The sequence below is a fragment of the Microcaecilia unicolor genome, chromosome 1, assembly GCF_901765095.1.
Source record: "Microcaecilia unicolor chromosome 1, aMicUni1.1, whole genome shotgun sequence".
Taxonomy (NCBI): Eukaryota; Metazoa; Chordata; class Amphibia; order Gymnophiona; family Siphonopidae; genus Microcaecilia; species Microcaecilia unicolor.
In genome coordinates this window covers 678,981,606-679,008,305 of record NC_044031.1, presented here as the reverse complement: position 1 = coordinate 679,008,305, position 26,700 = coordinate 678,981,606, and positions in this window count along the sequence as shown.

Below are 26,700 nucleotides of genomic sequence, written 5' to 3'. Positions count from 1 at the left end.
TTCCTGACATTAGTCCTGAGTCTGCCCCCCCTTCAACCTTTTCATGTCCTCTAGTTCTACCGCCTTCCTGTCTCCAGAAAAGGTTTCTATGCAGATTAATACCTTTCAAATATTTGAACATCTGTATCATGTCACCTCTGTTTCTCCTTTCCTCCAACAGCGCAGTATCCACTCCATTCCCAGATATTCCTTCAGCAGCCAACCACGGTCCTTCACCAGGATTTTCCTCCATGAGCAGCGAAAAGTAATTATTTAGCACATTCGCTTTATCCTCCTCACTTTCCACATAACCATTCTCATTATCTTTCAGTCTCGCAATTCCATTCCTATCTTTTCTCCTTTCTCCAATATACCTGAAAAAGGTCTTGTCACCTCTCTTTACATATTTAGCCATTTTTTCTTCCACTCACACTTTCGCTAGCTGAATTTCCCTCTTCGCTCCTTTGAATTTAATCCGATAATCTTTTCCGTGATCCTTTTGTTGCGTTTGTTTGTATTTCTTGAACAAAGCCTCTTTTGCTCTTATTTTTTCAGCTACTAGGTTGGAGAACCATATAGGCTTCCTGTTTCTCTTGGTTTTGTTTACTTTCCTCGCATAAAGATCAGTTGCCATATTTATAGCAGCCTTCAGCTTTGACCACTGATGTTCCACATCTCCTTCCCACTCCAACTGCTCCTTTTTCAGGTATTCCCCCATTTTATCAAAATCAGTACGTCTGAAATCTAGTACTTTTAGTTTTGTGTGTCCACACTCCGCCTTCGCCCTTATATCAAACCACATTGTGTGATGATCACTATTACATAGGTGGGCACCGAACCGGATATTAGAAACACTTCCTCCATTCGTGAACACTAGATCCAACATCGACCCTTTCCTCATGGGTTCCATCACCATTTGTCTGAGCAAGGCACTTTGACAGGCATCCACAATCTCCCTACTTCTCTCCGATTCTGCAGACAGGACGTTCCAATCCACATCAGACAAGTTGAAATCTCCCAACAGTAGCACCTCCCCTTTCATACCAATCTTTTGAATATCCTCTCAGATCCTTGTCTAGCTTCTCTATTTGTGCCGGAGGTCTGTAGATAACCCCCATGTGGATACAGGTTCCATCTTCTCTTTCCAGGACGATCCATATAGCTTCTTCCTTTTCCCAGTTGCCCCACATTTCAGCTGCTCTGATATTGTCTCTCACATACAGCACCACTCCTCCCCCGCTTCGGCCCTCTCTATCCTTTCTAAAAAGATTATAGCTCGGTATAGTCACATCCCATTCATGAGAATCATTGAACCACGTTTCTGTAAATTATTAAAGGAATAGAGAATAAAAGAAAGAATATCACAATGTCTTTGTTTTGTCTCTGGTCACCACATCTGAAAAAAAGGTATAGCAGAATTAGAAAAGGTGTAGCGAAGGGAAACTAAGGGGCCCTTTTACTAAGCTGCGTAAGCTTCTACGTGCCTCCAAAGCACACCAAAATGGAGTTACCGCACAGCTGCCATGTGGCTCTTACAGTAATTTCATTTTTGGTGCGTGGCCAATACGCGCAGATGAAAAATAATTTGTATTTTCTGCCGCGCATATCGGACGCACGCCTAGTGGCATTTGGTGCATATAGGTCATTACCACCCGGTTACTACGTGAGACTTTACCACCAGGTCAATGGCTGGCGGTGAGGTCTCAGACTCAAAATGGACACGCGGCAATTTTCATTTTGCCACACGTCCATTTTCGGCAAAAATTTTAAAAAGGCCTTTTTTACAGGTATGCTGAAAAATGATGCTGTGTGCGCCCAAAACCCACGCCTACACTACCGCAGGCCATTTTTCAGCGCACCTCAGTAAAAGGACCCCTAAATGATTAAGGGGCTAGAATGACTCTTATAGATGATTCCTCAATGCCACAGTTCCTTCAAAGCTCAGCAGGAGTCCTCCAACTGCATTGCTGCCAGTAGGGGGTAGTGCTTCAATACTGTGTTTTCAATTGCTAGGGACAGACAGGTTCCCTGAAGTCTTGCAGAGTTTGCTGGTCCCTCACTATTGAAAATGTGATAGTGAAACAGCAGCCCCCACTGGCAGAACTGTAGGTGGAGGACTCCTGCTCAGCTTAGAGGGAACAGTATTCAATGGGCCATGGAACAAATACTTAATAAACTTGAAACTTGAAAGCCTAAAGAGGTTAGGGATCTTTAGCTTGGAGAAGAGATGGCTGAGTGGAGATATGATATATGTCTATAGAATCCTGAGTGGAGTGGAACAATGAAACATGAATCGATTATTTACCCCTTCAAAAAGTGCACAGACTAGGAGACATACCAAAATGTTAAATAGTAATACATTTAAAACAAACAAAAGAAAATATTTCTTCACTCAATGCAAGGTTAAGCTGTGGAACTCATTACCAGAAGATATGGTAAAAGCATTTATGGCTCCTTTTACTAAGCGGCGGTAAACCCAACGCGGGCTTACCACTCACTACACAGGAAGTACCACAAGGCTAGCGTAGCAACCCAGCAGTACTTCCCACCCCTAGCTTGCCTCATTTCCGGCGTTACAAAAATTTATTTACTTTTGTAGTGCTGGAGTGTACCCGGCGGTAACCGAGCAGCGCTGCTTGCTGCCCGGTTACTGCCAGGTTAACACAGGAGACCTTACCGCCACCTCAATGGGTGGTGATAAGGGCTCCCCCCCCCCAAAAAAAAAATGGCTGCGCAGCAAGTGCTTTACTTGCCGCACGGCCATTTCCTATAGGAAAGTGAGACTTCACTTTTACCAGCTACAGTAAAAGGGGGCCTTGACATACGTGAAAAACACGCACCAACGCCAGCGCAAGCCCCCTTTTGCCACAGCTGGGTTTAATAAAGGTTTGGACAAATTCCAAATCATTTGATTTATCATTATTGTTTATCATTTATTCTTGTTTGCTATATTGCTCTTATTGAGGAACAGATCAAAGCAGTTTACAACACTAAGCTAAAAACAAGTAAAGTGAAGAAAAGAATTCCAATTTTAAAAAATAGGAAAGAATTTAAAACATTCAAGCATAGTCACATAAGTTATTAAGGTAGACCTGGGGAAAGCCACTGCTTAACACTAAGAGTAAGTAGCATGGAATCTTGCTAGTTTGGGCTAGATGGGCCTTTGGTTTGACCCAGAACGGCAATTCCTATGCTCTTGTGCTCTAACATTTAAATAATACAAGCAAAGTCACAGAACAAGTTAGTGTCAGGGTTACGATTCAAACCCATGCCTGTAGGATTGACCACTCTGTGCCTCAAGTATTAAGCTGCACTACCAGGAAATGTCTGTAGTATATGCCTTCCCTGATTCCTTACAACAGTAATGAAATGGTGATCTTCTGTTCTCACTTGCGCAGGAGGTACACAAGGATAACCACAAACTCCCTTCTCTTTTTCTCCATCTCTTCTCTGCAAATGTTATTTTCATTTAGAGAGCATTTCAAAGGCCTGACATTTGAAAGCAAAGTGTTTTTGAATCAATCCTTTGTTAGAGATGGAGTTCTGATAAGATGTAATTGAAGCATTGAGTGTGGGGGGGGGGGGGTTCTTCAATTTTACAATAACAAACAAACCACAAATAAGAGGTTACCCCAATCAACAACAACAAATTGGAGAGGCTAAAATCTCCTGGCTTGTAAATCAATCAGGCTGCATGCAGCAGCATGCCAGGTAGCTGCCTGCCAGAGATAAGAGGACCCTGTTTCCTACCATCAGTGAGATAGTGGGAGGAGGCAGCTGCCAAGAAGGGGGAGCAGCTCATTGAGGCTGTCAACAATTACAAAGGTTATTATTGACCCATGAAGATGGGACTTGGTAGTGCTTGCAATGGCAGGGCTCGAATAGAGCAGAGAAAATGAGAGAATATGAAAGTAAGAGGGGATCAGGCAGGGGAGAAGTACATGGAAGGAAGATTAGGAGATAAGTAGAACTAGGATAGGAACAAATGAAGGAAGATAGATAAGGTATGGAAAGAACTCTGGAAATGAGGAGAATAAGGGAAAACGATCACAACCACTTATAGGTATATTGGAGTAATTTAAATAGGACTCATTTAGACCTTTGCATCTTTACCCTGAGGAGTGTCCAGACCTGTACAAGTTTGTGACCAGCTGTTTTGGTTCTCTAATAAACTAATCCTCAATTTGGTTTTTCATAGTTGACTAGAAAACTCATCTGGCTTAAAAACTGCAGCATGTCAGCAGTACACTCCCCCCCAGTGGTCACTAAATATGGGGAGGTCATCCTTGATTCCCTCCAGTGGTCATCTGATCATTTAGGACACTTGTTTGTGGTTTATTTCGTTAATAACCACAAAATGTCAGGCTCTTGTACCATATATCCAAATCAGTAGAGCAATTCTAAATCCAAAATATGGTAGACTTGAAGGAAATACAGGAAAAGCAATTACTATAGTTTAAAAATAAGGAGGAAAAGACCTCATTAAGACCTAAACTTACAATGGTGGGACTAAAGCCACCTCTATGTGTGTTTGGTTAAATAAGTCATCATCGGTCTGAAAAACCTTATGAAAAAAGGTTGTCTAGTAGATCAAAATCACAAAACTTTTAATTTTCCATCAAGTTACTATTTGCAACCAAATGATAATAAAATGTTACTTAGCTTGAGTGCACAGCACGGTGACTTTACTTTAATGGATTCACGTCCTTTCATCTGTCAACCGGTCCTTTAAACGATCTTTACTAGTATTCTTTAATAATCCTTAAAGTAACATCAAAATAACTTTTATGTTAGGCAAAGGTCCCAAGGGGGACCCATTTTGCAAAGGCTTCTTCCAGAGACCTTGCCAGTTATATAGACAACCTGACAAAGCACAATTATTTAATATTTATTTATTTGTTACATTTATATCCCACATTTTCCCACCTATTTGCAGGCTCAATGTGGATTACATAGTATCGGAGAGGCTTTGAAGTCTCCGGTGAACAAATACAAGGTAATGTTGTGATAGGATAGAGTTCATGTAGCACTGTCATATTAGGGAGTCGTACAACGGAATAGTTGAGTAATGTCCATTACGTATTTGAGTTTTGTTGTGTAGCAGAGTTCAGGCATTTAGTTGGGTCGGTAGGGTATGCCTTTTGGAACAGGTTAGTCTTTAGTGATTTCCGGAAGTTTAAGTAGTTGTATGTCGTTTTCAAGGCTTTGGGTAATGCATTCCATAATTGCGTGCTTATGTAGGAGAAACTGGATGCGTAGATTGATTTGTATTTAAGACCTTTGTAGCTTGGGTAGTGAAGATTTAGAAATGTTCGTGTTCATTCAGATGTGTTTCTGGTTGGTAAGTCGATCGGGTCTGTCATGTATCCCGGGGCTTCACCGTAGATGATTTTGTGAACCAGGGTGCAGATTTTGAAAGCAATCCATTCTTTGATTGGGAGCCAGTGTAGCTTTTCACGGAGGAGTTTTGCGCTTTCAAATCACGTTTTTCCAAATATAAGCCTAGCTACTTGTTTTGTGCAGTCTGAAGTTTCTTTAAGGTTTGTTCTTTGCATCCCGCATAGATTCCATTGCAGTAGTCTGCATGGCTTAGTACCATTGATTATATCAGGGCGCGAAATGTTTCCCTCTGGAAGAATTGTTTTAAGCGTTTGAGTTTCCACATTGAGAGAAACATTTTCTTTGTTGTGGATGCCACTTGGCTCTCCAGTGTTAGGTTACGGTCCATTGTTACGCTGAGGATTTTCAGACTATCTGAGATAGGAAGGGTATAGTCTGGTGTGTCAATTCTTGTGGGGTTGTCCATGCTGTGTTGGGATGAGAGGATGAGACAATGTGTTTTTTCTTTATTGAGTTTTAGTTGAAATGCATTTGCCCATGAGTCCATTATGTTCAAGCTGAGATTGATCTCGTTAGTGATTTCTGTCAGTTTGGTTTTGTATGGGATGTATATTATGGCATCGTCTGCATATATGAAAGGGTTGAGGCCTTGGTTGGATAAGGTCTTGGCTAGTGGGGTCATCATTAGGTTGAAGAGGATCAGTGATACCGGTGATCCTTGTGGTACTCCACAGTCTGCTTTCCACGGTGATGATATGCTGGAGTTTGATTTTACTTGATATGTTCTTGTGGTTAGGCAGCCCTTAGTCCAGCTAAGTATGTTTCCACCAATCCCGAGTTTATCTAGCAGTCTTAGTAATAATATATTGTGGTTTACCATGTCTAATGCACTAGACATGTCGAATTGGAGGAGAAGGATTTTTTCCCTGTTGCTATTTCCTGTTTGAATTTGGATAGGAGGGTGAGTAGTACTGTTTCAGTGCTGTGGAGGGGGTGGAAACCTGACTGTGATTCGTGTAGTATTGAGAATTTGTTTATATAGTCTTTAAGTTGTTTGGTTACCAAAAGAAAAAAACATATGTTTACAACTACACCCACCTATTGCTGCTGCACTGTTAACTCAATCATACAGCAAGTGTATTCAACATGGCGCATGCTATTTAAAAAGGCGCCGTCAAATCAAAAACCAATCAAAAAGCATTGACGTCATCCAAACAAGAACTTCAAATAAAGGTTCATAAAAATGCCGTCCATTAGATTACTGTATTTAGACTCAGGAGTAATGTCGGGAAGTATTTTTTCACGGAAAGGGTGGTAGATACGTGGAATGCCCTCCCGCGGGAGGTGGTGGAGATGAAAACAGTAATGGAATTCAAACATGCATGGGATAAACACAAAGGAATCCTGTGTAGAAGGAATGGATCTACAGAATCTTAGTGGAGATTGGGTGGCAACGGCGGTAATTGGAGAATAAAACCAATGCTGGGCGGACTTCTACGGTCTGCGCCCTGATCATGGCTGAATAGATATGGATAGGCTGGAGTGTAAATTTTAAGTGGCTTCGACGTTAGCTTTGGAACCTTTAGTACAGGAACAGTGCTGGGCGGACTTTTATGATCTGTGCCCTGAGAAAGGCAGGGACAAATCAAACTCAGGTATACATTTAAAGTAGCACATGCCATGTCAAATGAGTTTATCTTGTTGGGCAGACTGGATGGACCATTCAGGTCTTTATCTGCCGTCATTTACTATGTTACCATGTTACTATTTAGACCATTGGGCTCCAAAGTTTTTAAATGTTAAATCCAACATTGTTCCTATTGAAGTAATATTTTATCTCGATAACCTGCTCTTAAAGTTTGTTTCAGATGTGCTATTATCCAGCACCGGAAAGATTCAAATGAATGTTGAAAACATGTGCAGTGTGCCACTAAAGGTGCTCCAGGTTTTCTATTGGTAATATCTGATTTATGCTCACTCAACCTACTGCAAAAAATGCATGTAGTTTTGCCAATGTAAAGTTTATTACAAAGGCATTGCAGAGTATATATAACATATGTGGTCTTGCAGGACGTTGCACTACATAAATGAAACACTCTTCCATCAAATGGGTTGGTGAACTGAGTGCATTCTAGTTATAGCACAAAAGGAACAATGCAGGCATTTCTTATGTCCTCAAGTCAGTCTCTGTACATTAGGTTCATTTGACAGGAGTACTGCCAGACTCAGAATCTGTTTTAGGTTGGGGTCCCTTGAGTGAGCAATTCTTAAAGATTTTTGAGAAAATACAGGATGGGTTTATATGATGTCCCAGTTTTTCTTCAATATTTTGGCCACCTCTTCCCCTCCCAGCTTATATCGTAATACAAAAGTTTCAAACAGTTGTTCAGAACTATCTGAAAGTTGTTTTGTCAATAGCAGATCTCTATTGTTGTAGCTAAGTAACTAGACAACCTTTTTTCGGAAGAAATGGATCCTCAGAAGCTTAGCCGAGATTGGGTGGCAGAGCCGGTGGGGGGAGGCGGGGATGGTGGTTGGGAGGCGGGGCTAGTGCTGGCAAGACTTCTACGGTCTGTGCCCTGAAAATGCCAGATACAAATCAAGGTAAGGTATACACAAAAAGTAGCACATATGAGTTTATCTTGTTGGGCAGACTGGATGGACCGTGTAGGTCTTTTTCTGCCGTCATCTACTATGTTACTATTGAGCTTATTTTCGAAAGGGATCGCCGGCGATCTTCCGACACAAATCGGGAGATCGTTGGCAATCTCCTGATCCCGGCCAAATCGGTATTATCGAAAGCCGATTTTGGCCGACCCCAACTGCTTTTTCATCGTGGCGCCGGCCAACCTTCAAGGGGGCATGTTGGTAGGGTGGCGAAGGCGGGAAGGGGTGGGGTGGGGGCAGGGTTACGAGATGGCTGGCTTCGCCTCATAATGAAAAAAAATGGCCGGCTCGAATGAGCATTTCGCCGGGCGGACTTGGTCCATTTATTTTTAGGACCAAGTCTGAAAAAAGTGCCCGAACTGACCAGATGACCACCAGAGGAAAGCAGGGATCACCTCCCCTTACTCCCCCAGTGGTCACCAAGCCCCTCCCACTCAAAAAAAAATATAAAACATTTTTTGCCAGCCTGTATGCCAGCCTGAAATGTCATACCCAGCTCCCTGATAGCAATATGCAGGTCCCTGGAACAGTTTTTAGTGGGTGCCATAGGCAGTCGGTGGCCCAACTGTTTGGGGAGGCTAAAGGGGGTGGGGTTATGGGTGGGGCCAGGGGTGGAGCTTACATCCATAGTTGTCTGATAGACCATATGTAGATCCATCAAGAGGTAGTGTGTCATGATTTAGGCTCTACACCCAGTGGTGTGCTGGGAAATTTTAACAACAGGCTTTCTTTCTGGGTATAGCAAGCCTTGCAATTTGGGGGGGGGGAGGGCATGGGGACTAGGGGGTAGGGTGGCAATGCATTCCTCCCTCTCCCCTCCCACCGTTCAGACACGCAAGGTATACCTTTGCTGTAGGGATGCCGAGCCCCATCAGCCAAATACTACTACTACTACTTAACATTTCTAGAGCGCTACTAGGGTTACGCAGCACTGTACAATTTAACAAAGAGAGACAGTCCCTGCTCAAAGAGCTTACAATCTAATAGACAAGTGAACGGTCGGTCCGATAGGGGCAGTCAAATTGGGGCAGTCTGGATTCACTAAACGGTAAGGGTTAGGTGCCGAACGCAGCATTGAAGAGGTGGATTACTGCCACTCTCCGCTGCTTGTTTCTGGCTCTGGGCAGCATGCCAGGAATTCGCGCACTGAGAAGTCCTGGCATTCTGCTCAGAGCCAGAAACAAGCAGCAGAGAGCAGTGGCAGTTCATTTATTGGCTGGCGGGGCTCAGTATCCCTGCCAGCAAAGGTGAAGGAGTTCAGAGATGCCAAGGGTGGCCCATCTCAAAGCTGGAGATTTACCTCCACTTTGTCTAAAACCAGTTCTGGCAGATGCACATTCAAAAAACTGACATATTCTAATCAATAAATAAAAAATAAAATTATTTTTTTCTACCTTTGTTGTCTGGTCATTTTATTTTTCTTATTGTGTTGGTCCCAGTCTCTGGTTTCTGATTTCCTCTTTCTTCTCTTAACTGTTTTGACAAAGTCTCCTTGTACATTTGGCACGTCTATTCTCTTCAAGTCCGCCATCTTCTCTCCCAAGTCCAGCACCTCTTTCTCTCTCCATGCCCTCTCCCTTCCATATTTCCCCCAATGAATCTTTCTTCCTATCCAGCACCTCTCTTCCTCATTTCTCCCCCCCCCCAATGCAGTACCACTGTCCCTCCCTGCCCTTCCTGATGCAGCACCTCTGTCCCTCCTTGCCCCCACCACACAGCACCCCTGTCCCTCCCTACCCCTCTTGATACTGCACCTCTCTCCCTCCTTGCCCTCCCATGCAAAATATGTCTCCCCTGTGTTGTTGCCCACTGCCCCAATGCATCACTTCTCTTCTTCCTTGACCCCCATCATGCAGCACAAATATCCCGCCTTGCCACCCCATGCAGCATCTCTCTCCCTCCTTGCGCCCTCCCCGTGCAATACCACTTCCCCTCCCTGCCTCTCGATGCAGCAAATCTGTCCCTCGCTCCCTCCCTTATCCTCCCTCCGCCCTGCCCCCTGTGAGCCAGAACCTCAGTGCCTCGTCTTCTCTCTGCCACCTGGTCTTTAAAAGAAATGTCCGACGCGGTGGCGAGGCGCAGCACCTCGCATTTGCACGTAAAAGAAGTGGATCGTCTCATCAGGCCTTCCCTCACTGTCCCGCCCTTGCGGAAATAGGAAGTTGCGTCAGAGGAGGGCGGGACAGAGTGAGGGAAGGCCCAATGAGATGATCCGCTTCTTTTACGTGCAGATACGAGGTGCTGCGCCTTGCCACCGCGTCGGACATTTCTTTTTAAAAGGCTGGTGCGTGGTGCGGGGGGGGTTCCATTAAGAAGAGGAGCGAGCAGCGGGAGCGGCGGAGCACCCCCCCCCCCCCGCCCCAGGGTTGGTCTGTCGGGGAGCTGAGCTGCCGGTCAGGGAGCTGTGCTGGCAGGGCGCTGCCGGTCGTGGAGCTGAGTCGGAAGGGAAGCAGGGCGCAGGGTAAGGTCACGGTTGGGCTGGAGAGGCTTAGCCTCCCCAAGCCTCTTATACGGGGCGCCTATGGTGGGTGCAGTGTACTTCAGGCAGGTAGACCCAGGCCCATCCCCCACCTACCTGTTACACTTGTGGTGATAAATATTGAGCCCTCCAACCCCCCCCAAAACCCACGGTACCCACATGTAGGTGCCCCCCTTCACCCCTTAGGGCTATGGTAATGGTGTAGAGTTGTGGGGAGTGGGTTTTGTTGTGGATTTGGGGGCTCAGCACACAAGGTAAGGGTGTTAGGCACCTGGAAGCTATTTTTGGTTTTTTTTTTTAATTTTGTTAAGTGCCCCCTAGGGTGCCCGGTTGGTGTCCTGGCATGTCAGGGGGTCCAATGCACTACAAATGCTGGCGCATCCCATGGTCAAATGCCTTGCATTTCATCAGGTTTGAGATGGCCGGGTCCGGTTTCCATTATGGCTGAAAATCGGAGCCGGTCATCTCATGTAAACCCGGCGATCCACCGGTGATCCTGCTCTAAATCAGGCGAGCGATTTGGCCGGCGCCAAGCATATTTCAAAAATACGCTTGGCTCCGCCCCCTCACGGAGCCGGCTCCGAAGATGGGCGGCCATCGATTTGGCTGGCGCCATTCGATTATACCCCTCCACGTTACTATGTTTTTCAGGAGGTTTTTTAGACCGATGATGACTTATTTGACAAACACACAGAAAGGTGGCTTTAGTCCCACTATTGTGAATTTAGGTCTTAATGAGGTCTTTTCCTCCTCATTTTTAAATTATAGTGATTGCCTTTCCTGTAGTTCCTACAAGTCTACCTTATTTCATTAGTAAAACACGTCTAGACCGAAATGTCCAACATATAGCCCTGGAAGCTTTTGTTTTGTTCCATTATGGCAGAAAAATGTCCACGTGTTAGGAACGCCCAGATCCTGCTCTTAACATGTCCCTGACACGCCCCCTTGTGATTTGAACGCACTTCTGATGGACTTCATAGAAAAACATCCATAAATTGGTTTTGAAAATACCAATTTGGACTTTTTGTGAGAAAAATATCCAAATGCAGATTTATTCCACTTTTTGGACATTTTTCTCTTTTGAAAATGAGCCCCTTATTTAACTCTTACACATAAACACTTCCTCTCGGTCTTCTCCCAGAGGGGAACTTCCTTTTCAGTCTCGTTCTTTATTTATAGAATCCAGGCTCTCTGAGCTTCTACTCACTGAGTCTTTGTAGTATATTTCATCTCCTCTGGAATGCAACCTCTTGGGTCTATGGAAATGTTGATCAGTTGGTAAAGGCTTCATCATGTTTTCTCTTCCTCTCCCTCTACTCTCTCTCCTTGTTGGAGATAGAAAGCTTGTTCCCTGTTCTAACTTGCTTTTTCAGCAAATGCAACAGCTTTGTAGACTCTGGGCCAGATGCATCAACCAAACGTAAAAAAATCTAAAACGTAAAAGTGCTTACCAAATTTGAAAAAACGAAGAATGCACCAAAAAAACAAGTCGCACATGTTCAGTGCGGTATTGTAAAGTACAATGCATTACAGATTCGTAATCTCCGTCAGTAATCGGCTCCTAAAACATGTGCAGAGCAGCCAAGCATTATGCTGGCTGCTCTGCGCATGCCACAAACTGTCAACACAAACGTATTAAACCTACGTAGGTTGCTTACCTCAGATGTGGGCGTGCGAGGGGGGGGGATCGGGACTGCGAGCATTTAGCTCTGTGATCCTAGCAGGAGAGTGCAGTTGAAGAAGTCCTCCTCAAGACTCCAAAAGGACGTCCTTCATAAACCCCCCTTTCTAACAAAAGACCTCTTTCACTGTGATCCCCTTTAGTTCAGCAGAGAGACCTGGGCCCGCCCCCGGCTGGGGGAACAGAGGAAGGGAGGGGGACCTGGGCCGCTTAAAGTTGTTTTCAGAACTGAGAAATTGTCTTCAGAGGAGAGCAGAGAAGCAGGGGAGCAGCGGCCACCGGGGGGGGGGGGCAAGGCCGTACATACAGGACGCTCCTGATGAGCGCCTTGCCCCCTCCCAATCCTTTTTTGATTTTTGTTTAGATTTTAGATTTTATGCAGGGGAAAGCGGGGAGGTGTTGTTTATCTCACTTTTGTTTTTAAACATGCCAGCTTGGGTTTTTAAGGTGCAGGGGGAAGCGGGGAGATGACAGCTCTGGCCTTTATGACTGCTCTGACCATACGTTAAATATGTCGTGGTAAATGATTCGGTGTAATCGTCGGTATTGTTAGTGCATCCCGAATCGTCCACATTACAATGGTAGTTACTCGTTTGTATTCCGTTTTCGTTAGCTGCTTGCTTCGTCGGAAAAAGGCCTTTCATGCATGCAACGGTTAGGAATTTCTTCATTAAAGGGTTGTTAGAGGGTCGTTAAGGTTTAGTGCATCTGGGCCTCTGTTGCTTGCTTTCCCCTTGTTCCCTCCTCCAGGCACTCCAGTCAGGACCCTCTCTCTTTTAAGTAAATTGACCTTGGTGAGATAAGACCCAAGCCTGGTTTCTTAACAGTATCCTGCTACTATGGCCAGTAAATGATTGCCGAAGGCAAAGACTCTTCCCTGGGCTGTGTATGTATAGCTGGATCCTCCCACCTGTCAGGCAGGGAAAATGCAGCCTTTGTTCTGTAAGTTGATGTGTTAGAGAAAGATCAAAAGTGCTTTTATTCTGGTAGAGTGCCGAAGGTACTGGTACTGCTACAGAGGCAGAACCCTCGATATCCCTACATAGCTATGCCAGGTCTAGAGATGTATTTCTTGCTCTTGCTTCAGCATACTCTCACACAACCTAGATCAGCAACAGTTAATTTGGAAGCCTACAGAATCAACGAGGTGATCAAACACACCTTCAGCTTTATCAGCTAAGTCAGTGCTACAGTACAGGAGTTCCTGTAGAAAAATCATACTTTGACTACAACACCAAGTAAATGTGAAATTCAATGTATAGATGCCACATGTTTATTCAACTCCATTCGCTTAAATTTAACAGGCTAATCCATCATCCAGATGGGCACATTAAATTATCAGTCCAAAATTGACACAACACATTGATTGAGCATGGCCATTGGACCTTTCTTTCAAAGGTATTTTTCTAATACTAACTCAAATGGCAACTGAAAGGGGGTTACCTACCAAGGTTGGTCTTATCGATTTAGAAAGGCTTTTGATTGAATTGACCACAATATATTGATCACAAAGATGAACCAACTTAATGTCCATTCAGCACTAATTACAAGCCTACTTTCTAAGTGAACGGGAATCGGGAATGAAGAGAAGGGAGGACTGGTATTCACAAAGTATAACATTGTCCTGTTTCCAAATATAGTATGGCCCATCCCTCCCTTTAAAATGGATTTTAAAACAAACATATCATACTTATTTTAAAAATATATATTCCCAATTAGCTCTTCAGTGCTGAAAATAATGCTAAGCATGCAGCACAAATATCAGACAGCTGCTGACTCCATACTCTATTTTTATGACTGTTTGAAGGGTGTAAGCTCTGACATGTCAGCTGAAAGTAACTTTATTGCATGACCCAGGCTAGAGTTTGAGGATCCCATTCCCATTTCTTAACTTCAAGACAAAAATACAATTTTGCAAGCATGTGATGGTAGATAAACATATACAGATAAAATCAGTGGTGTGCAGTTGGGCCTTCAAATCTCCGGCCCTAATGTCCTGACATCTCTCTTTGTCATTGTTGGATGTTGTTGGGTTTTTTTCAGTTTTTGCAAAGCTTTATCTTTGATCCTACGAACAGGCATCAGAACAATTTGAAAACAGCTTCCCCAGACTCTCAGTTGCAGCTTCTACACCTGCCCATAGTGCACCACAGTGAGTCATGTGCAGGCCACTGGAGCTGTTTTGGTCCAACCAAACAGTAGAGACAAGATCCAAACAAACAGAGATGTGAAGAAGTTAGATAAAATATACAGCCCAGTGCAATATGGATATATTTGTTTGTGCCCCTGATGCAGGTGGTTAGCCGAAATTTGGCAGATAGGGCTTTTTTGAAATAAAGCAACTTTTACCATACTTTGCTGTTGTGTTTATTCCACATCTCAGAGGAAGCTGTTTTTTCTGTTGCCTGCTCTCCTTATGTAATGCAGTACTGTCAACTGCTGCATTGCTGAGCCATTTGAAACCAAGGTTCTATGGGTCCTAACACAACTGGGCACATATCTATTTTTGGAAATACAAACTCCCCTCAAATTTACAAGTCAGGAACCTTGAATCTGCTAAACTTACACTTACACTGATCCCCCAGATCGCCAGCATCCTTCAAGAGCTGCTTCTATCATTGCAACAACTACACTGCCTCTCTCCTTACATTGAGAAGGCAAGTCTTGTTACAGTTCTGCATGCCATGATAACATCAGAACTGAATTATAGTAATGCACTCTACGGTGGTCTGATTACCAAGGGTCTGACCTTTGAGGCATTAAAGGAAATAGCCCAGAGTACTTGAAGAACAGGATCTCCCTCTACACACCTCCAAGTTCACTAAGGTCTCCCCAAGGAGTTCCTTAATCACACCCCTCTCCAAGGACAATCACGCGGATGTGATACCCGCTAGTGAGCCTTCTCTGGAGTAGCCCCCACACTCTGGAATACACTCCCTGAAAGGCTTTGCTTACAAAAGACTATCTCTACTTCAGAAAGCAGATGAAGAGTTTGGACTCTTCACCTAGGGTCTTCATGCAAGAAGTAACTAACCTACTAGTCACTACACCGAGTGACTAACACTAGCTACACATACTGTAGCAGGATATGGCATGGTAAGAGAAGTGAAGTCAAAAGGGGAAGAAAGACAGGATGTTGAGGTATAAAGGGGAGTGTGTTATAGTGCAAGAGGGCAAAGGAGAAGGGATAGGTGGGGAAAGAAAGGAAAATGGGGGAAAGAGGGGGAAGAAGGGTGTAGTTAGAATGAGGGAAGTTTGGAACACAAGAGAAGAAGAGCAAAGGGATGGTGGCAGAGAGGGGAGTGGCAAGATGGGGTCAGGATAGCAAGAGAGGGGGTATGGCAACAGGGAGGAAAGAGAAAGTAGTAGGGAGTATAACTGAGCAGGTGAAGACAGAGGATGTAAAGAGGCACTAGGATAAGGGAGTGGAGAGCCTGAGACAAAGGAATAGGATACAAGAGCGAGGGGAAGCACAAGGGGTGAAAGAGAAAGAAGGATACTGTGGGGCACAGTGTAAAGAGGGAATGAGGATTAGGAGGGGATATGGGTGATGTTTTGGTAAGGGTGGAAGGTGTTTTATTGGGGACCACTAGGCTTTCTTGTCTCCGTGAAGGATGGAAACTTCTATGTTGGAGCTGCCAAGCTCCTCTTGCCATTATAGTTGGGGTGTGTGGTGCTGTGTTGGGGACTATCAAACATTAAATATCCAGGTATGTGCAAATAGTCAGCTATTAACCGGATAAGTTAAACTGAACAAAGATAGACTGCTATTTGTGTGGTCCTATTTGGCCCGGTTCATTTATCTGGTTAAGGGCTGAATATTTGCACTTAGCTTATTTGGTACCGACTCCGCCCCCAGACCACCCAGATAGTAGACAATTTTGGCTTTAGCGGTTAAAGGGGATATTCGGTGGTACTGTCTGGGTAAGTGCCACTGAACATTTCCTCAGAGCCCAGTCAGCATGAATTAACCAGATAAGAGCCTTTCTTAACCAGTTAACTCACTTTGAATATCAACCCTGTAATTTCTTTCTTTTCAAACAAGGGCTAAGCCACGATAAGAGTTATGTTCCAAAGAGAACAAAATATTAAGACAAAAAGAAAGAAGTAAGACGTGGAGTGGAGAGCAAGTGGCTTAATGGTTAGCTCTATGAGTTGCAACCCAGGGGAGCCACAATTGAAATTGGCGCCTCTGTCACTGACCCTTTTTCCCTGTTATTTGGGCAAGTCTTTTCTCTTCCCATTGCCCAGGAACTTACTTAGAGCTCTTTGGGGTGACCTGAATATTCATGAACACCATATTTGTCCAGTAGTGCTATAAAACTAATCATATTTAGATTTAGTTCACACCTCTTTGAGTAGTAGCTCAAGGTGCCTTCCATTAAAGTCTTTCCATGTCCTCAGAGGGCTCACAATCTAAGTTTGTACCTGAGGCAATGGAGGATTAAATGACTTACCCAAGATCACAGTAAGCATCAGCAGGGCTGCAAGAGACACAGCCGGGCCCGGGACAGGACCATCGACCTGACCCCACCTCCTGGGCCATCGCACCATGCCACCGCCCCACTCAGACTGCCTCACACATTCAGGCCCGCCGTCCTACCCGCTCCTTACCTTCCTATGTCTGACTGCTCCTCCCTCAGTCTGTTGTCTCCTGCTCCTGTGTGCCGGAACCTGGGTGATTGCATTAACACGATAATCCAGGTCATTGCGTTAATACAATCATCTGGGTCCAAGCACACAGGAGCAGGAGAGAGACAGTCAGACCCGGAAGCAGGCAGGGCAGGAAGAAGCTTGCCGGCACCAGGCTTTCCCTTGGAGTCCAGGCCCGGAGAATTTTGCCCCCCTCCCCCTCCCCCCTTCACCAGCAGCCCTGAGCAACAACAGAATTTGAATGGCATTCATCAGTTGTTAGCCTGGTGTTCTCTAACCAGTAAGCCTCTCTCCTCCAATAGCAGTATGATAGAAGCAAAGCATAAGCAAGTTAAATGCTAATAACTGATGCTGTCATAATTTTTCAGGGATCTCTCTAGGTTGACATGGGGCTTACCTTTATTTTGATCTTCTCTAAGTCTAAGAAAATTGTAGAGCAATCTTTCATAGTAGCAATAAAGGGGTTACTAGCAGCCACAAATATATCTGCATAATTGGTTGCACTGAGGGCTGCTGCTGTTCTTTCTGTAATCCAGCTGAACTCTGTGTTGTATGAAAGGAAAGAGCCCCACTGGCAGCGACATCCCTGCAACAGTTGATTAGGTCTACTGAAATGAAAGACAGGAAAGGGCAAGCACAGTACAAGTCATCTAACAGAGTCAAAGCACATTATAAATAAGGATACATGTGTAAGAAGTCATGAAAGATGAGAACATATCCCTAGTGGTCTAATGTGGGCAGTGCCTCCCATACCTGTCCTGGATCTCCTGATTGGCTGGATGTGTCCTGAGGACTGGGTTGAAAATCAATGCATGAGACCAGTCCTGGGTCTCCATAGTCAGCCAGGTTTTCAGGATATTCACTGGGGATACATTTACAAATACTAGAAACCCAATATATGCCAATTTACCTCATGCATATTCATTGTGACCCAGGACAAGTTTGGTAAGATCTGGTCTCATGCAGTGAATCTCAACCCAGTCCTCAGGACATACCCAGCCAATCAGGATACATTAATATGCATGAGATAGATCTGTATATAATGGAAACCTATCTTATGCATATTCATTGTGAATATGCTGAAAACCCAACTGACTGTTGGTTCTGAACTTAGTCCTTGGGATATAATCTATGCAAACATTTGATCAAACTAGAGCCCAACTGGAAGGGTTGAGTGGATTGCACAGAAACTCAGATTCAGGATGTCCATGCATCGGGACCAGCAGGTCCATGTGTACCAGATAGAGTATGCTCAAGAGCTGCTGGTTCATGAGCGGATTTCAAAATCTAGAGGGGAAGAGCACAAGATAATGACTGGAATAAAGGCGAGAATGGGGAAGAAATGAGGCAATGACAGGACGAGAGACAGTAAAGAGAGATAAGGGATAAAAGAGAATAGGTTGATATGGGGGAAAGACCAAAAGGGAAAGGGCCAGTGTTATGGGGTGGTAACAAGGCAATTGCCATGGGCCCCCATGCCACAGGGATCCTAAGATTGCCTCAAGCTGAAGAAAACATAGCTCAAAGGGTGGCTTTGGGGACCCCTACTGTTTCTGCCTGAGGACCCTGTTTTACTCTTTTGGGATCTTGCTAGGTACTGATGACCTGGATTGGTCACTGTTGGAAACAGGATACTGGGTTTGATGGAACTGCAGTCTGTCCTAGTACGGCAACATTTATATTCTGATAGATGTCGTTGTGGCAGCATAGAAATGTCCATGTTGTAAAATGGCCACATAGACATCCATGTGGAGTAGAGGAGCTAGAGCAGCAGGCTGAGAACCCAGGGACCAATGCTCAAACTCCATCATCAGCTGTTTTGTTTTGTTTTTTAATTGTGAGCCTCCAGGTACAGAAAAATGCCGACTGTACCTGAATGTTTACTGCTTCAAGAGCCTTCAGGCTTGCAAGTGGTAAATGAAATTAATTTTAAAAGATTAGTATTATGAATATAGTTCCTGAAGCTGTCCAGATCCAGGTACCCCTTGCTAGTTTCACATCTAGAGTGAGTGGGCAGTAACTGTAGGGGAATTAAGGCAGTAACTTCCCTTAATCTCTCCAGTGGAGAGCTGCTCAATCGGAAACCTTTCTGTAATCTAAATTGCCAGGTACCTGGTCTAAATACACATAGACATTCTTTCCCCTTCTGAAATCTGAGTTGGATGTGTTCCAGAAGGGCCAGCCCCCTGAACACTCACTATGAGGATCCACACTGCCACTCCTCTGTGGTGGGGAAGGCTTACCCAAGAATTTTCACACAACTGGTTGTCAACTTCAGCAATATTCTCTTATTTTTCTTACTTCAATCAGCAGAAAATTATTAAAGCAAAGGCCATGTGCAAGCAGCTACTACAATATAAGAAAAGAAAAGATTAGAAGTATGAGCTAGGAGACACTCTGCTCCCCAACTATCCACTAGACTCCCTGAGTTAAGTGTGGATCCCTCATTTATAGTGTGAGAAGGAAGAGGCTGTCCTACCCTGGTTAGGCCCCTAGAGGGTGCTGTTCCCCTAAAATGTCCAGGGAGAAGGGCGGGTGAGTCACAAAAGGGAGCCAGTAAGGGGATGTATAGCTGGAGGTCACTAGGACCGGGGAGAGTCCTGGAGGAGGAAACAGGTGCAGCAGGTTATGGGGGGTCCTGTTTAGTCATTATCCACTTAAGACCCCACCTGAGTGAGGGAGAAGGGAGAGCTAGCAGCTGAAGAAGAGAGCTGGTAGCTGAAGCAGGAGGATCCCCATGAGAAAGACTGGCTGAGCCCTATGGCCTGGTGGTGAAAAGACTGTGTGTCAGATGAAAAGACTGGGTGTCTAGAACTGTGTGTTACCAAGAAGGAAGCTGGCTGGGGTAAGAAGGCCCTAGAGTATCAAGAATAAGACCAGAGGGTGTTCAAAGAGGTACTGTGTGTCCCAGAGTAAAAGGCTGTGTCTAGAACAGTGAAGAGGGACTGTGTGTCCAGGACGAAAAGACTGTATGTCTAGAGCTGGGTGCTACAAGGAGGGACTGTGTGTCCGGGACTGAGTTAATATTGGAAAAGACTGTATGTCTAGAGCTGGATGCTACAAGGAGGGACTGTGTGTCCGGGACTGAGTTAATATTGAGAAAAGACTGTGTGTCTAGAGCTGTGTGCTACAAGGAGGGACTGTGTGTCCAGGACTGAGTTAGTACTGAGCCCAAATGCCGGTGTGAGAGGGCTCAGGGGGAAGAAATCTGTTGGGTATTGAACTGTGCAAGAAGAAATGTTTAAGCTGAATATTTGCACTGAGTAGGAAGAAATGGTTAAGCTGGAAGAACTGTTTAAGCTTGTGAAAGGTTTTTAAGCTAAAAGAAGTGTGCCCCAGAGGCTGGAATAAAGATTTGTATGAGAAAAATCCTGTTGATGAGACCTGAATATGTTTGCCTTTTTGAGAAACAGGTCACCCTGAGTAGAAAGGGTATTAGAGTAATTTGCATAAAATCTGCATACTGAGAACCAGGTCACCCTGAGTAGAAAGGGGTATTAGAGTAATTTGCATAAAATCTACATACTGAGACCAGCTCACCCTGAGTGAAAGAGGGACCTGGGATCCTGAGGTGGGAGCTTCATCTTTACAATAGCCTCATCTTCACAATAGGTATCCTGTCTTCCTGTCCCATTCCTCTCATATGCCTATCTATCATCTATCACCTATCATCTAACATCAATCCCACCCACAGCAACTGACCATCTATCCTACCTTCTATACCGTTCCTGTATCAAGTACATCTCATAGCTAAAGCTATTTTCTAACTTCATGAGTTCTTGTGGTTAGCTAGCTACATTCTGTCACAATATTCTAGTTTCTTCTTTATCAACTTAAAACACAAGCTTAGAAATGATGTGGAATAAGGATGAACAAGAAAATGTTATACAAAAGTACATATTTCACACAGAAGAGCTCACATTGTTACCATTTGCAATGCTCAAGGTGCGCTAATTCCTGCATAACTTCACTAGCACAGTCATACAGCTCACTATGCTGATTTTAAAGAATCCTTTGTGATAGTTATGTCTCTAATGCTTATACTATCTGGCTTATTTTCGAAAGAGAAGGGCGCCCATCTTTCGACACAAATCGGAAGATGGGCGTCCTTCTCACAGGGTCACCCAAATCGGCATAATCGAAAGCTGATTTTGGGCATCCTCAATGACTTTCCGTCGTGGGGACAACCAAAGTTCACAGGGCGTGCCAGAAGCATAGCGAAGGCAGGACTTGGGCGTGCTTAACACATGGCCATCCTCAGCTGATAATGGAAAAATGAAGGGCGTACCTGACGAACACTTGGACGACTTTACTTGGTCCTCTTTTTTTATGACCAAGCCACAAAAATGTGCCCTAAATGACCAGATGATCACCGGAGGGAATTGGGGATGATCTCCCCTTACTCCCCTAGTGGTCACTATCCCCCTCCCACCCTAAAAAAAATTTTTTTTAAATATTTTTTTCAGCCTCTATGCCAGCCTCAAATTTCATATCCAGCTCCTTGACAGCAGTATGCAGGTCCCTGGAGCAGTTTTAGTGGGTACTGCAGTGCACTTCACGCAGGTGGACCAAGGCCCATCCCTCCTCTACCTGTCACACTTGTGGTGGTAAATGTGAGCCCTCCAAAACACACCCGAAACCCACTGTACCCACATGTAGGTGCCCCCCTTCATCCCTAAGGGCTATGGTAGTGGTGTACATTTGTGGGGAGTGGATTTGGGGGGGGGTTGGGGGTGCTCAGCACACAAGGTAAGGGAGCTATGCACCTGGGAGCTTTTTCTGAAGTTCACTGCAGTGCCCCCTAGGGTGCCCGGTTGGTGTTCTGGCATGTGAGGGGGACCAGTGCAGTACAAATGCTGGCTCCTTCCACAACCAAATAGCTTGGATTTGGTTGTTTCTGAGATGGGCGTCCTCGGTTTCCATTATCGCCGAAAACTGGGGACGACCATCTCTAAAGTTGACCTAAATGTTGAGATTTGGACGTCCCCGACCGTATTATCAAAACGAAAGATGGACGCCCATCTTGTTTCGATAATATGGGTTTTCCCACCCCTTCACGGGGACATCCTGCAAGGACGTCCTCAGGAAAACTTGGGCGCCCCGTTCGATTCTGCCCCTCCACGTGACCACCCAGGTCTGTACAATCATCTGTCTGGTTTCTTCTTAGTTAACTGGTCAGGCCTCTGGTCAGCAATGCCTTATGCATAACCATAAACATTCATTTTGACCAGGCATGATAAGTAGTACACACAGCCCTTTTGTACATATTACTATACAATTATCCTTGGGTAGATATACTGTTTGTCATCTTTTCATTTTTTCAATTCATCACATATTTTACCTTTAACATCACTTTCCACCTTACAATTGAAAGAGAAAAACGCCTAGATTTTGACCCAAATCAGGAGATAGACGTTTATCTCACAAAAACGAATAAATCGGTATAATGGAAAGCCGATTTTGGACGTTTTCAACTGCACTCCATCGCGGAAGCGTACAAAGTTGACGGGGGCGTGTCGGAGGCATGGCGAAGGTGGAACTGGGGCGTGGTTATCGGCCGAGGAGAGATGGGCGCCTTTCGCCGAAAATGGAAAAAAAGTATGCGTTTGTAGCTAGAATTTAGGGCACTTTTCATGGACCCTGTTTTTTCACGAATAAGGCCCCAAAAAGTGCCCTAAATGACCAGATTACCCCCAGAGGGAATTGGGGATGACCTCCCCTGACTCCCCCAGTGGTCACTAACCCCCTCCCACCACAAAAAATGATGTTTCACAACTTTTTATTTTCACCCTCAAATGTCATACCCACCTCCCTGGCAGCAGTATGCAGGTCACTGGAGCAGTTGTTAGGGGGTGCAGTGGACTTCAGGCAGGTGGACCCAGGCCCATCCCCCCCTACCTGTTACAATTGTGCTGCTTAATGCTTAGTCGTCCAACCCCCCCAAACCCACTGTACCCACATGTAGGTGCCCTCCTTCACCCCTTAGGGCTAAAGTAATGGTGTAGACTTGTGGGCAGTGGGTTTTGAGGGGGATTTGGGGGGCTCAACACACAAGGGAAGGGTGCTATGCACCTGGGAGCTCTTTTACCTTTTTTTTTGTTTTTGTAAAAGTGCCCCCTAGGGTGCCCGGTTGGTGTCCTGGCATGTGAGGGGGACCAGTGCACTACGAATCCTGGCCCCTCCCACGAACAAATGCCTTGGATTTATTCGTTTTTGAGCTGGGCGCTTTCATTTTCCATTATCGCTGAAAAACAAAAACGCCCAGCTCACAAATTGTCGAATAAAACATGGACGTCTATTTTTTTTTAAAATACAGTTCGGTCCGCCCCTTCACGGACCCGTTCTCGGAGATAAACGCCCATGGAGATAGACGTTTTCGTTCAATTATGCCCCTCTTTGTCTCACACATAAGTAGCGTTTTCTTTCCTTTTTCTTTTGTTTTTTTGTAACAACATTTATGTTTGTGGTAATCCATGGTAAGATTACCACACCTTATGAGATTTCTTTCATCTTTTCTTTCTTGTTTATGTTTTAAGGCATGTATATCATGGCAACTGGTTATTCACACACTGTTCACCCCACATTTACGTATTTCAACGTCACATATTTAAATATTTCTTACGTCACACATTCCAATGGATTATTACATTCCACCACGTTTTGTTTTGCTATTTCTGGTTCCACGTTAAGTATCACATTTTCAGCTATTCTTTTTTCTTTTTTTATTTATATTTTTTGTTTAGTTTTTCAAGTCCATTCCGTTCATGGTTCACTTTACTTCGGATTTTTGGCATGCAGCTTATACAATAGCGACTAATTGCGGCTATACACGTAACTACAAGTTACTGCCAATTAGTGCTTGTTAAGGGCAATTATAGGTTCTTATTGCCAATTTAGTGCCAATTAGCTAATTATGTAGTGCACATGACCCTATTCTATTACTGTGCAGCCAGTTGCGCACCCAACTTTGGGTACTATTTATAGAATTTGGGGGTATTTGTCCAATATTTGCACAATTGCTAACATGGGGAAAATTGTAGATTTTTGTTGTTGTGGGCTAAAAATCACACAAAATAACATGAGATAAGTCATTGACATGTCCCATGTTTCGGATAAATGCACATACCTAGATCATGGTAAAGGTAAGCAGGTCTGAACAGAAATACCAGACAACAGAGTGCCAGGGACAGATTGGGTCTAGTTTACAGAGTACTGGAAGGAGACAGTACTAAAATGTTCAAATTTGTGCCAAACACATGAAGTATTCACCATGTAATGTCTTGTGGGCTCTTACTCTCCACCCCCCCCCCCCCCCCAATAAGATTCTTCGGATTACTTCCTGAGTAAGTCCAAATCCACTTTTGGTGAGGAGAACCAGACAGTACAAATGAATGTCTGTGCATAGAAATTCCATTGGCTGTGCTTTCGTTCTGCATGTCCTATTTATTCAAACCCTCCAGAAAGCAGAGGCCAGAATGCAGAATGTAATGTTTCATTACCTCATCTTCCCACCGTCTATTTTAGGTCATATCTGAGCTCCTTATCAACTCTCCTACAACATCAGCCAACCCCCTACCTATGTGCTCCCCTTCGGCTTGTGAAACATCACACTCACTTTCCCTTGCAAACTATTCAGTGTAAATAAATAACACCAACGTTGGGAATCACCAGCCTTATTAACAGACTCTAGCGCTGTCTGAGAATATGCAGGGGAGAGAGGAGGAGGAAACGTAAAACCCAGGGCCAGGACACAGAAAAGAACACATCAGACACATCTTGCAGGGCAGCAGTGTCAGAAGCTAGTAGGAGGACACAGAGGTAGCCAAGGGCAGAATGGATAATTTGAAAGGATTGTCTAATAAAATATATATATATTCAAATAGAGTAGCTTAGTAGCTAGAGCAATGAATTGATAACCAAGAAGTCAGGGCTCATATCCTGCTTCTCCCACTAATTCTCCTTGTGATCATGGGCAAGTCGCTTCACTCTCCATTGCCTCATGTAATAGAGCTTATATAATAATACTGTACTGGAAATCTGTGTTACATTTTTAAGGCAGAATTTGTTTTACTTTACTTTAGAGTCATTAAAACAATTTCCTGTTACCTAAGGGCTTTAGGTCATGGGTTACTGGGTTTGTAGATCCCAGATTAGGTATCTCATCAACAGGGGTCTCAAAATATGGGATCTCAGGTCTTTGGTGGCTGATTTTTTTAAATTATCAATTGATATCCCATTGAAATGAAATGGAAGTTAAACCTTTACTTCAGGGGTTGAAGTAGAAATTCAGCACTACACTGGAAGTAAAAAAAAGTATGATACTTTTTAGCACATTTTCTTTCTGGAAGTAATTCTGAATGCAGACCATTAACATGCATTAACATTAGGGCTGCATATTAATCGCTATTAAAGCCATAATTAACACGTTACTTATCAATTGCGATTAAAAAATGTAATTGCGCTCAATGATTAACTGCCCTGCCCATCAGTACACATGCACACACGGTCGGTCTGGCATCTCTCCCTCCCCTCCCGGACTGCCGGCAGCTCTGTCTTTTCTCCGCTCCCCTTGCTGTTTACCTTTTTTTTCAGTAAATCACCCTGCAGTGGCAGCAGTATTGAAATGCTGCCTCGGCCTGCACTGGGCCTTTCCCTCTGACCCCTTCCGCCCCTTCTGATGCAGCATTCTGTTTTCAGAAAGGGGCAGGATGGGTCTGAAAAGAAAAGGTCTGATGCAGGCCAAGGCAGCATTTCAATACCACTGCCACTACAGGGTGAAGATTTACCGAAAAAAGGTAAACAGGGAGGGGAGAGAAGGGTGAAGGAAGTGAGAGCCACAGCAGTATGGGAAGGGAGGGAGAGATGCCAAATCAGTGGGCGGGCAGGTGTAGGAGGGCATCAAGCGATAACCACAGGAGGGGAGGCACAGCTCATTAGAGAGAGAGAGAATGGGTGAAGGCAGAGAGGGATAGTGAAAATGGGTGAAGGTACAGGGTGGCACTTGAGACAGAGAGAGAAGGCACAGGGGGCACTTGAGAGAGAGAGAATGGATGAAGGCAGAGGGGGCACATGAGAGAGAGAGAGAATGGGTGAAGGCAGAGAGGGAGAGTGAAAATGGGTGAAGGTACAGGGTGGCACTTGAGACAGAGAGAGAAGGCACAGGGGGCACTTGAGAGAGAGAATGGATGAAGGCAGAGGGGGCACATGAGAGAGAGAGAGAGAGAGAGAGAGAATGGGTGAAGGCAGAGAGGGAGAGTGAAAATGGGTGAAGGTACAGGGTGGCACTTGAGACAGAGAGAGAAGGCACAGGGGGCACTTGAGAGAGAGAGAATGGATGAAGGCAGAGGGGGCACATGAGAGAGAGAGAGAGAATGGGTGAAGGCAGAGAGGGAGAGTGAAAATGGGTGAAGGTACAGGGTGGCACATGAGACAGAGAGAGAAGGCACAGGGGCCACTTGAGAGAGAGAATGGATGAAGGCAGAGGGGGGCCTACTTCAATGGAAAGCAATGGAAGTAAAATCCGGCTGACTCAATCCGTCCTCCTTTTTCTGGAGCCATATGGTAACCCTACACATGAGAGAGAGAGAATGGGTGAAGGTGCAGGGGCACATGAGAGAAAGATAATGGATTAAAGGGAAATGGGACTTGATATATTGCCTTTCTGTGGTATTTTGCAACTACATTTGAAGCAGTTTACATATATTCAGGTACTTATTATGTACCTGGGGCAATGGAGGGTTAAATGACTTGCCCACAGTCACAAGGAGCTGCAGTGGGAACTGAGCCCAGGATGCCGGGATCAAAGTCCAATGCACTAACCACTAGGCTACTCCTCCACTCCAGGGGGTACATGAGAGCGAGAAAGAGAGAGAATGGTTGAAGGCACAGGGGCACATGAGAA